The following is a 12,892-nucleotide window of genomic DNA, read 5'->3' on the forward strand; positions in this document are numbered from 1 at the left end:
AAATCTATCTAAGAGACACTGAGTTGTTCACATATACCAAATGGACACAATATTTTGTATGTTGTAATCACTAAGCAAAAAGTTTACTCTTCAAAGAAACTGGAAGCAGGAAAATAGTTGCTATGTTTTTTGTTTTTCTTCTTTGAAATTAACTGAAAGGTGGCCTTGTTCACAACCTACCTGCAGGAGGAAAATAAACTATCAAACAGAAAATAACAGGAATAAAGTCACAACACATAATGGCCCCGTTGAAGAGAAAACTTTACAGCACAGTGGACTCTTTGCTTTGTTTCATTAAATACCTGAAACTCAACTCACAGTCCTCAAGCCTAACTCGTTATCTCTGAGAGTTTCTTTCCCAGCCTTGAAGAGCCCTAAACAGACAACAGGGCTGCAGGCTCTTTGCCTCAGTTCCTGCCAGGACAGCTTTCAAGGACTCAGATAAAGCCAGCCTCACAGAGAAGCGGCAAAAAAAAAAAAAAAAAAAAAAAAAAAAAAAAAAAATTGGAAAAAGCAAACACCTTGGCTCCACAGCTGCTTCTGTTATCCGTGTGCAGCTAAGGAAACAAGAAGCCATTTTTACCCTTTAAAAACACCAAGCCCCTTTTCCTCGGCTGCCAGCACTTTCCACCCTCCTTCTTGCTGTGCCATTTTCCTTCTTTCTCTTCTTCTTTCTTTTTCAGAAAAGTAAGTAAACTTTTTACTTCTATATACCCTAAACTTTGCATGAGAAATCTTTCTGTGCCCATGCTGGGAGCACCTGGTGAATTCACCACTCTTACATTAACATTTGAATATTATCATATGAACTGAATGTCTGTGCACCTCCCCAAATTCAGATGTTGAAGTTCTAACACCCAATGTGATAGTATTAGGAAGTGGGTCTTTGAGATTAGGGAATGTGGGTGGAGCCCTTATCAACTGTACTACTGCCTTTACTAAAGAGACTCCAAAGACCTCCCTTGTCCCTTCAGCCCATGAGGACGTACCAAGAAGAATACCATCTATAAACCAGGAGGCAGGTCCTGTCCTTACCAGACACAGAAGCTGCTAATGCCTTGATCTTGGATTGCCCAGCCTCCAGAATGGTGAGAAATAAATTTCTACTGTTTATAAGCTACCCAGTTTACAGTCATTTGCTATAGCAAGCCTAATTGACTAAGATAGATACTAAATTATATTTATCTTGATTTTATTTTCCACTTTTTGGTTAAAGCGCTTAAAGTCCTATAATATAAAATGGTGCTTATAAATTAAATTTATGTTCCTGTGTTTACTGTTGAAGAAATGTTAATCAATTTTATTCAATTTGCATTTGAAACTTATTTTGGCACAAATGCATGCTCCAATTGTGCAGAAATTAAGAACTCAACAATAATGGCTATAATTAAAAAAATAAACCTGTCAACAAATGTTGAGGATATGGAGAAAATGGAGCCCTCACATATACCTGGTGGGAATGAAAATGGTGCAGCCACTTTGGAACAAAATCTAGCAGTTCCTTAACCATTTGAGAATGGTTAAACACAGAGTTACGGTACGATCCAGCAATTTCATTCCCATGTATGTATACAGAAAACAGCATGATCCAGCAATTTCATTCCAACGTATGTACACAAACACAAAACTAAGTTTTCTATCTCTCCCACTCACTACTCACACAGAACACTTCTACAACCAAAATGTGAGGGGTCTGAACCCACCAACAACTACTTCTCTGGTGAACACTGACTGGGCATACCACAATTTAACTCAATTCTGACACTAACTGCAGTTAGGAGAGACCCCACAGATTGAGGGCTCAGTTCCACAAGATGGTACCCCCCAACCACTTGGGGCAACAACTGCAACCCCTGGGTTGTGACCTGTACTTCTGACAGACTGTGTATAAGTCAGGGTTCCCATGACCCCTCCTCAGGTTCAATAATCTTCTAGGATGCCTCATAGAACTTACGGAAATACTTATGCTCATTGGTTTATTATATCAATGAACGAGATGACAGCCAGCTGGAGATACGTAGGGCAAGGGTCAGCAAGGTTCATAAGCACAGGAGCTTCTGTCCCTGTGGAGCCGGGTTGTATGACCTCCCAGCACAAGGGTGTGTTCACTAACTGAGAAGCTCTACAAACCCCACAGGGGTTCAGGGATTTTCATGGAGACTTTATCACGTAGGCATGATGTATTGTAAACTCCATTTCCTGCCCCTCCCCCCTCTCCAGAGCATGGTGGGTCAGGGTAGGGGGCTGAAAGTTTCAAGCTTCTAATCATGGCTTGGTCTTTCTGGTGACCAGCCCCCATCCAGAATCTCAATAAGAGTCTCCTCATTAGAACAAAATACGCTCGTAACATCCAGGAAATTCCAAGAGATTTAGGAGGTCTGTGTCAGTAACCAGGGGCAGAGACCAATATACATGTATTTCTCGTTATTTCACAAAAACAAATGAAAATGTATATCTCTACAAAAACTTGTACATGAACAGAAGCATTATGCACAATAGCTAGGGTGGAAACAACCCAGATGTCCATCATCAACACAAGAATGGATAAAGAAAATGAGGTGTATCCATAAAATAGAAAGTATTCAGCCTTAGAAAGGAAGAAAATTCTGATATGTGTTACAACATGGATGAATCTTGAAAACATTAGGCAAGTGGAATAAGCCAGACACAAATAATAAAATATTGTATGATTTGACTTATGTGGGGTATGTGGAATAGGAAAATTTATATAGACATAAAGTAGAATACCGGTTACCAAGGCCTCAGGGGGAGGAAAGATGGAGAGTTATTTTTTGATGGGTACAGAGTGTTAATTTAGGATGATGTAAAATCACCAGAAATGAACAGTGGTGAGGGTTGGACAACAATATGCATGGACTTAACATGACTAAATTTATACCCAAAAAGGGTTAAAATGGTAAATTTTATGTTAGAAATATTGTACCACTATAATAAAACCTTAGAATAGCTTCATAGATATAAAACTTATAATTTCAGTACATCTACAGATCTTAATTTAGATTAATTTTAGTTACTAAATTGTTGACTGGGAAAAAAATGAGGTACTGATACAAGCTGTAACAGGGATGAACTTTGAAAACATACTGAGCGAAAGTAGCTAGTCATAGAGGACCATAGATTGCATGACTCTGTTTTGATGAAATGTCCGGAAAGGACAAATCTATACAGAAAAAGTAGATCACTGGTTGCCTAGGGCTGGAGGGGATGGAAGGTTGGAGGATTATGTCTACAAGGGGTGAGGATTTTTTTTTTTAGAGTAAGAAAAATGTTCTAACGTGAGTTGTATTGATAAATATAAAACTTTACAAATACACAAAATGTCATTCAACTGCCCAATTTAAACAGGTGAATTACATCTCAAGGGTATTTTTTATAAAGAAATACAGAAACTCTACAAGTATGTTAAATCTACTGATATCTAATTTGCTACTACTATTATAACATAGAAATGTTACTGACAAATGGTTGGTAGAAACTATGGGCAGCTGTACCCATTTGTCCTCTCCTGTCATGATGATGCTTTGGGACAACCACACCCCCCAACCCTCCCAACTCCCCTGGCCCGAAACAATGAGCTCACAGGCCTGCACGTCCACACTCTGGCTCAGCAATGCTCTCCTCTCACTGGGGTCTCTTACCTGTCCAGAGAAGCTGCTGTTGGATGGTCCAGGATGGCCCCATCTGGGATGATTCACCTCACACCTCATCCCTCAGCCAGAGCCCAGGCACACGCTCACAGCAGTGGCACAGAAAAACACAAGTCTGTCCTGAGCCTCCTCAGGTGTCACATCAGCAGGCATCCCATTGACCAGAACAAGTCACATGGCCTGACTCAGAGTCAAGGGTCCAGAGAGGCAGCGCTGTCTCTTCAATGGAAGGAACCGAGGAGTCTCCACGTGGAGAAGGGGATGCATCTGCGGAGGGTGAAGAATGGGGACCCCCGACACAGGAGCCTCCTGCAGCAGCTTATGTGACCGGCACAGGGCGTGTGCTCTGTAAAACGTTAAAGAGAACAGATATAAGCATTTCCCAGTGTTACCCTCTTCCCGTTTTCACTTAAAGTTTCCCCAGAGACTTTAAAACATCTTGCTTTTTCAGTTTAATGATAGATATTAAATGATGGAAACATTTCATATTTTTATATTTTAGTTTGAATGGTTGCATAATTCAAGCAGTTTTAAAAGCAAGTAATGTCTAATTTGTAATGGCAAATTCTGGTATAAATGCCAGTGGGTAACACTGTGTGACACGAGCTTCATGACTTCCTTTTTAATTGTAAGAACTTTTAGCTTTTGCAAAGATACTTTTTAAAATGCCTTTCTAGATTTTCTACTTTTATCACAGAAATACATGCTTCCATTTAAAAGTATAAATTGGCATAAGGAAATGTTAACAACTACCCCCTATACACACAATTCCATTCTCCATTGATTTCTCCTTGATGTTTGTCTTTCTTCATGTTCATACACATAATCACAGGACTAAGATGAATATAATTATAGTATGATTTTGTTCTTCACTGTGCACTAGGTTAACATTTTGGATTTGCATTTTTCATTTCCAGAGAGTGGAAATGGCATCCTATTTTGCCTGTCTAAAATCAGTTTGAATCCTAAATGGCTCTTGTAAGGCACGGCCTTGAAGACAGGCTTTTTGTTGCAATTGTCTCCACCGCATGGACTGTGAGTATGGGTTATGTTAATTAAATAACAAGGGCTCACCTGACAGCGTTGGCCTTCTATCCACAGACATAAATCGAAAGGAAGGAAATTTACTTTATCGGAGTTATTTTTTTTCAAGTGGTTGCTGTGGTTGATTTTTCGAGGGATTTGAAAGTGGTGGCTTGAAGTGGGGAACTGAAGCCCCTTCTAGCTAAATGCCTTAAGAAAAAGAAATAAAAGATATGTAGGTTGGGAAAGAAGAAATAAAATGCTCTTTGCTTACAGATAACTCAATTTTCTATGCAGAAAAATCCCAAAGAACCAACAAAGTTTTCCTCTATATAAGGAAAACTACAAAGCCATTGAAAGGAATCAAAATCTAAATAAACGAAGAGATTTTTCATGTTCATAGATAGGAGAACTAAATGTTAAGATGACAATTCTCTTACTTGATCTATAAATTCAAAACTATTCCAGTCAAAACATCAGCAAGTTATTTTGACAACTTCAAAGTGACAAACTCATTCTAAAGTTTATATGGAAAAGGTAAAAGACCCACAGTAGCCAACAATATCAGAGGGGAGGAACAAAGTTGAAGGACTTGCAAATTGATCAACTGAACAGAACAGAGAAACCAGAAATAAAAGCACAGAAACATAGTCAATTGACCTTTTAGAAAAAGGCAAAGGCAGTGTAATGGAGGAAGGACAGCCTTTTCAAAAACGATGTTGGAACCCCTGCATATCTATATGCCAACAAAAGAAAAAAAGAAAAAAAGAAAAGCAAAAGAAAGAATCGAGACAGTCCTTCCTCTTCAAAAATTAACTGAAAGTGAATCTTAGACCTAATTTTACAACTCATGTTATTTTTATTTGACAAACCCTCATAGTATACATGTATGGGGTGAACTGTCATGTTCTGATACATGTAGACAGTGTGGAATAACTGAACCAAGGTTGTTAACACATCCATCGGCCCACTCACCTATCATTTTTGTGGTGACACATCTGAAGTTACTATCTTAGCTATTTGGAAATCTACAATACGCTGTTACTGACTACAGTCGCCCTGCTGCGCAACGGATGTCACGACCTGGTCCTTCTGTGTGCACCCGGGTACCTGAGGCCCAACCCCGCCCCAACACCCCTCGGCAACCATCATTCTACCCTCCCATTCCATGGCTCAACTGCTCAGACCTCAGTTAAAATACAAAACGTAAAACTTCCATAAAACACCACAGGAGAGAATACTGCTAGGTAACCTTGGGTTTGGCAATGACTTTTTAGATAACGCCACCAAAGTAAAATCCACGGAAGAAAACACTGGTATCTCTTTGCTAGTATCAAAAACTTCTGCCTGAGAAGGAAAGTATTAACAGAAGGGAGAAGCAAGCGAGGAACGGACTGGGAGTCAGTATTTGCAAGACACGCACCTTGCCGGAGACAGGCACTTAAGGGCGGTGGTGCGGCTGCCCACAGGCTGGGAGCGCGGCTGCAGCCACACAATCCTTCGCTGTCGCCGAAAACCCAGGGAGGCGCCGGCGTGCAGAGAAGGCGCAGGTGGTGTCAGGGGTGCACAGGCCGTGCCAGGGAGGCGCAGGCGGTGCCAGGGCGCAGGCGCACAGAGGAGGCACGGGTGGTGCCAGGACACAGGTGGCGCCAGGGCACAGGCGCACGAAGGAGGCGCGGGCGGCCCCAGGGCACAGGCGCACGGAGAAGGCGCGGGCGGCCCCGGGGCAAGGGTGGCCCCAGGGCGCAGGGGCACAGAGGAGGCGCGGGCGGCCCCAGGGCACAGGCGGCCCCAGGGCGCAGGCGCACGGAGGAGGCGCGGGTGGCCCCAGAGCACAGGCGGCCCCAGGGCGCAGGCGCACGGAGGAGGCGCGGGCGGCCCCAGAGCACAGGCGGCCCCAGGGCGCAGGCGCACGGAGGAGGCACGGGCGGCCCCAGGGCACAGGCGCACGGAGGAGGTGCGGGCGGCCCCAGAGCACAGGCGGCCCCAGGGCGCAGGCGCACGGAGGAGGCGCGGGCAGCCCCAGGGCGCAGGCGCACGGAGGAGGCGCGGGCGGCCCCAGGGCGCAGGCGCACGGAGGAGGTGCGGGCGGCCCCAGAGCACAGGCGGCCCCAGGGCGCAGGCACACGGAGGAGGCACGGGCGGCCCCAGGGCACAGGCGGCCCCAGGGCGCAGGCGCACGGAGGAGGCGCGGGCGGCCCCAGAGCACAGGCGGCCCCAGGGCGCAGGCGCACGGAGGAGGCGCGGGCGGCCCCAGAGCACAGGCGGCCCCAGGGCGCAGGCGCACGGAGGAGGCGCGGGCGGCCCCAGAGCACAGGCGGCCCCAGGGCGCAGGCGCACGGAGGAGGCGCGGGCGGCCCCAGAGCACAGGCGGCCCCAGGGCGCAGGCGCACGGAGGAGGCGCGGGCGGCCCCAGGGCGCAGGCGCACGGAGGAGGTGCGGGCGGCCCCAGAGCACAGGCGGCCCCAGGGCGCAGGCGCACGGAGGAGGCGCGGGCGGCCCCAGAGCACAGGCGGCCCCAGGGCGCAGGCGCACGGAGGAGGCGCGGGCGGCCCCAGAGCACAGGCGGCCCCAGGGCGCAGGCGCACGGAGGAGGCGCGGGCGGCCCCAGGGCGCAGGCGCACGGAGGAGGCGCGGGCGGCCCCAGGGCACAGGCGCACGGAGGAGGCCTCACTTAATATTAGCAAATAACAGCTCCCTGTTTAAAGGAGAAGAGCTGCAATAACATAGAAATCTTTCAGTTATTTTGAATCTTAAAGTATTTGCTGAAATAAGTTGTAAAACAAAATTGTAAGTCTTAGATAGCATCAGATCATCAAGGCTGACTTGATTGTAATTGTCCCCAAATTCTGATTTGGGGAGATGGAATTGATGTGACAATTTATGTCACTTTAAAGACTATAATGTATCATCTGTACTAAAAATTATACCTATTTTTTGTCATTGTATTTTCTCACCAGTACAATGTAGCTCTTCACATTTATGCTGATTTTCATATATACAAATATATACACACACACTCAGACACATATATCACCATGATGAACAAGTGTGTATTATTTTCTCCATTTTTGAAAGTTCTTAATGACCGAAAGTGCACATGGCACATCATATAGATAACTTGTTATTCTTATTTTTATATATGAGATGACTGTAATTAAAAGTTTTATTTTTACTATAATTTTTGGTAATTTAAGAATGACTTCCTAAAGATGATTCACCTAAACACACAGAAATTTACTGAGATATTTGTATCACCAGAATAAATTAGAATTATCCTTCATGTGAATGTAATTTTCCAAAAAAGTGGGAAATGATTTGAATAGCTTTCATGATTTAAGAACTCTCATGCTGAAGAAAGAACATCACTTTAAAAAATAGAAGGGAATATCCTTTGTCTTGTGCAATTGCAAAGAAAAGAAAAATTGCTGCATACAGTGCTGAATTTCTCATACTAGCTCTGGAGCAAACAACCGCAGGAACAGGAAAATTGGATGGTTTTACAATTTAATAGGTCCAATTCACCAATAAGCACCTTGACAGAAGAATAGTCATAGATTTTTTTTTTTTTAACACAAAATCACAGACGATTATTTTCTTCTTCAAAAATTTTAGATATCAAAGAAAGTAGTATCTGTCTGCCTTTGGAAAACAATGCTGTGATCATCTTTCTGAATGAAACCACAGAACAAAAATATTCCAAAAGCAGTTTGCAGTATTAATACAGCTATACTTTGTGAAACTTTTTGCAAAACAGGTCAAGTATGTAAATGATATAAGAGATGGTTAAACTTCTACCTTTCTCAAATTATTTACATACACATTTTACTAGTATGCTTAAGATTTTACTGAGGAAAAATTTCTCAGTACAATACTGTAGTGAGAATTGTAAATACTTCCTTTTCTGTGTCTTATGTTACATTGCAATCTCTTGTCCTTTCAGTTTATTTTCTTCTTGCAACCTTCCACTATGTAATTGGATAAACTTATTAGATATACACTTTTTATCTGCTCTCTCTTTTCAATTCTCTTGTAGATAATCTTGATCTAATCACTCATCATGCCTAAACTGCTGATAATTTCATTGTGATCTCATCTCTATATCCTTTTATTTCTAATCCACCTAATATTTTCTATCAAAATTATCAGTCATATGTAGTATTAGTGTATATCCCCATTTACCATCAGTCCTGGCTTATAACTCTTGTCCAGGCAAAATTACTAATAGTGTCATGTTTCATTTTCAAAATTTTTCCATTTTTCTGGATAAATTTATGATTACCCAAATTCATAAGCAAGTATATTGCTCCCAAACCAGACTTACGATTGTTTTCAAAATACACTTGAGGAAATGTACCCTTTCGCTCAATTTAGTTTTCTAATTGTATTTTAATAGTGGGCTGGAGCTGGCCAATATTGGCTTGAAAAATCTAATTTTCACATTGGTAGCTTGAAATTAGCTACAGTGGGAATATTTACACTATGTTGATTGGCATATACTACAAATTAGAACTTTTTTAACCAAAGAGTTGATAAACTAGTATACCACTGATGATATCACCAATCTTTCTCACTTTCCGTCTAACTGTTTTATTTTTTATAATGATAGCAAATTTGAGTTAGCTGTTGTCTTGTCATTGGAACTCTGCTGCCTTTCTTCCCTGCCTTTTCCCCTTCCTTCCTCCCTTCCTTCTTCCATTTCCTTCTTCTTCCTTTCTTCCATTCCTCTCCTTCCCTTTCTAATTTACTATTTTTTGTAGTCTTAACTATTTTTATTATAGTGAGTGTGTATCTGTAACATGCATAAATATACATACTTATGAAATATTCATTGTATATTCCTGAAATAAGAATGATAGGTAATAAAATTCATCTCTTTGCAGATACTAATAGTCCCAAACAGTGATGGGCACTGGAAGTTGACATTTTGAACACTTTTTTCTTTTAAGCAACCAAGACTAACAGCATAGTACAGTAGTTAAAAGCACATATTCTGGAGGTTTCAAATCACAGTCCTTTCATTTATTATTAGAGTGACATAAGGAAAGTTATGTAACCTTTTTGTGTCCCATTTCCTAATGTGCAAAATGGAAATAATAGTACTTAGTTCATGGGGTTGTTATAAGGATTAATGAAGAAACTGAGTATCTATCAAGCATTTAGAATAATGCCTGACACATGGTGAGCTCTATATAAAGATTTGGTAAATAAAACTAATATGGCAATGCACATTCAAATTATGATAATAAACTGTGTAAATTATTTATCTGCTTTATGTGACAATATGTTTATTTTGGATGAGATGTGTATGTACCCCACACAAATACATAAACTTAACAAGTTTGATAAACTATACCTTTCATTCATTTTTTTCTTCTAAACCTATCATTTTTATTTTCTTTATCATGTTCAGGGGGGCAATTGCAACTATTTTAAAGTTGCTTAAATCATATAAGCCAATCTAAGAACAAGTAAAACTGAGGTTTTAGAACATTATCAGAAGTTTGGGGATAGTACTATAATAAAAAAAAATGACCATGGAGATATTAAATTGATATTTAAAAAGAAAATAAGGAAACTAAGAAATAGCAGCATTTGATAGGGAAAATCCACAGTCCCTAAGACCCTAGAACTACTGTGCAAACCTATGGGGGCAGTGGCTGGGAGCAAGAATACCTGAACAGAAATTTTCTACCTGTCTATCCAAATTTGGATTCAGGGGATAGGGGACTTACAGGCAGAAATAAAGTTGAGTTATACAAGATTAAAAAAAAAACCCAATATATTAAACCTAATGAGATCCACTTTTAATTATAATAATAATTTTACAGTTCATCAGGAAAATCACTTCAAATTATCAATTTTCATTGATTATAGTAGACAGAAGATTGGTCTAAATCTTGGTTAATTATAAACCTCAAATTTTTAAAATTTACCTTTACAGATACTCTAGGGTTTAGCCAAATGGGAAAACCCTAGCTAAATGACAGTGATAGCAGTTTGAATTTCAAAGCTCTAATTCACTATTAGAGAAAATACCTCCATGACTGTTTTTTCTAGGCACATATATGGGAGGTGGAATTGCTGAGTTCTACAAGGTGCTACATTAGGCTTTAACACGCCTAGCTCTAGAGTGGCTGGCTCTATAATACATTTCTGGAAAGTTAGTTTATACAGAATTCCCTGGCAAAGTTGTGCTTTCGCCATAAGAAAAGCAATCACTTTACTGGAGAAAGCCTTTTAGACTTTGGCCCACCCTCCCCTGCTCACAACATTTTTTTTTTGTTGTTGTTTTTGGTTAGGATAGAAGCTATCAAATTTATAGTTTATTTTGGGGAGAATTGACATCATAACAATATGGAATCTTCTAGTCTGTGAACATGGACTGTATCTCCACTTAAATAAAGCTTTAGTTTCTCTCAGCTATATTTTACATTTTTCAAGATGGAGTCTTCTATGTCTTTTGTGTTATATATTTTTTATTTTTTTATTGATGCATAATAATTGTACATATTCATGGAGTACATGTTACATCTTGATACAAGCACACAACATACAATGACCAAATCAGGGCAACTGGGACATGATTCACCTGAAATGTTCATCATTGCTTTATGTTGGGAGCATTTGAAAACTTCTAGCTATTCTGAAATACAATAAACTATTGTCAACTATAGTTGCCCCATTGTACCACTGAACATCAGAACTTCTTCCTTCTATTAAACAGAATTACCCCTTCACCAACATCTCTTCATTACCCCTTCCCACCACCCTTACCAATGTCTAGTAGCCACCATTCTATTCACTATTTCCTTGAGATCAATTTTTTTTTTAGGTCCCATATATGAGTATGAAAATGAAATATTTGTCTTTCTGTGCCTGGTTTATTTCACTTAAAATAATGTCCTCCAGATCTATACATGTTTCTGCAAATGATGAAATTTCGTTTTTTTATGGCTAAATAATATTCCATTGTGTACATTGTATACATACACCACATCATTTTTATCCATTCATCCCTTGATAAACCCTTAAGCTGATTCCATATTTTAGCCATTGAGAATAATGCTGCAATAAACACTGAAGTGCAAATATCTTCTGGTTACATTTTATGTCTTTGCCTCACTCAAGCGAGGTTTAGAGGCATGCCCTTCCCCTCTACAATGCTCACCATGTCTGTGACCCTTAGTTGTGAGTTTGTACCCCTGATCCCCCTAATCCCTGGAGAATATTACTACCATGTGAGCACCATAGTGTTGATCAGTTAGTACCAATTTGATGGCGAGTACATGTGGAGGATATTCCTCCGATCTTGTGATACCTCACTGAGGATAATGGGCTCAAGCTCAACCCAGGAAAATATAAGAGGTGCTAGATCACTGTCATTTGTTATAATTGAGTAACATTCCATTGTATACATATACCAAATTTTAGTAATCCACTCATGAATTGACAGGCACTTGGGTTGTTTCCACATCCTTGCAATAGTGAATTGTGCTGCCATGAACACAACATTTTTAATCTCTGGTCTGTGGACATGGTTATCTTCATTACAGCAGTGAATTTACAACCATGAGAAAACAATAATATGGTAACAGCCAAAATCCTAAAGATATCAGACTTGAAAGATGAAAAACATCTAAAATCTAGGTTGTCATTGAGGCTCTATAACAGCTTTTGATGCATATATTTGGTTTACTTTTTTGCATGAGAAAAACCCATTCTTTTTTTTTAAAAAAACTACAATTTGTAGGTTGACTAGTATTAGCAACCAAAATGATTTCTAACTACCAGTTGAATTTGTATGTGGCTGAAAATGCATATATAAGAACAATAGATTTAAGCTTTCTTGAAGAATTATTAACCACTAAACTAGGAAAACCAATTGCATTTTCTTTCTACAACCGATGGGCGGACAATTACTCTTTGAAAATATTTTCTCATCTGTATTACTTTCTCCCACAGTATTTTATTTACCAAAGCATTAAATAAAATAACAGTGTTCTCTTTAATGAACTTAATTTAAAGATAAGCTTATTTACTTTTCCTTCATGGTTTTTAATAATTTGTAAACTGTTGATTTTAATACAAAAGAATAAAACTCACAGCAATTTTTTAAGTGGAAAGTCACCTCTGGAACACTACTGATGTTTCCTTCTATATGGCAGGAATGACTTTAATTGCAATAACAGGTCTGTCTT

At 40.3% G+C, this 12,892-nt stretch overlaps 1 long non-coding RNA gene across 1 annotated transcript; it reads right to left on the reverse strand.

The window, feature by feature from the left end:
* Positions 1-3,577: 3,577 nt before the first annotated feature.
* LOC123627252 lies at positions 3,578-6,204 on the reverse strand. The gene is made up of 3 exons (XR_006731222.1): positions 6,115-6,204; positions 4,743-4,901; positions 3,578-4,014 (listed from the first exon to the last, which is right to left on the reverse strand). It is a non-coding gene; the product is annotated as an uncharacterized LOC123627252 (long non-coding RNA).
* Positions 6,205-12,892: the final 6,688 nt, after the last annotated feature.

This window comes from Lemur catta, chromosome 24, assembly GCF_020740605.2.
Source record: "Lemur catta isolate mLemCat1 chromosome 24, mLemCat1.pri, whole genome shotgun sequence".
NCBI lineage: Eukaryota > Metazoa > Chordata > Mammalia > Primates > Lemuridae > Lemur > Lemur catta.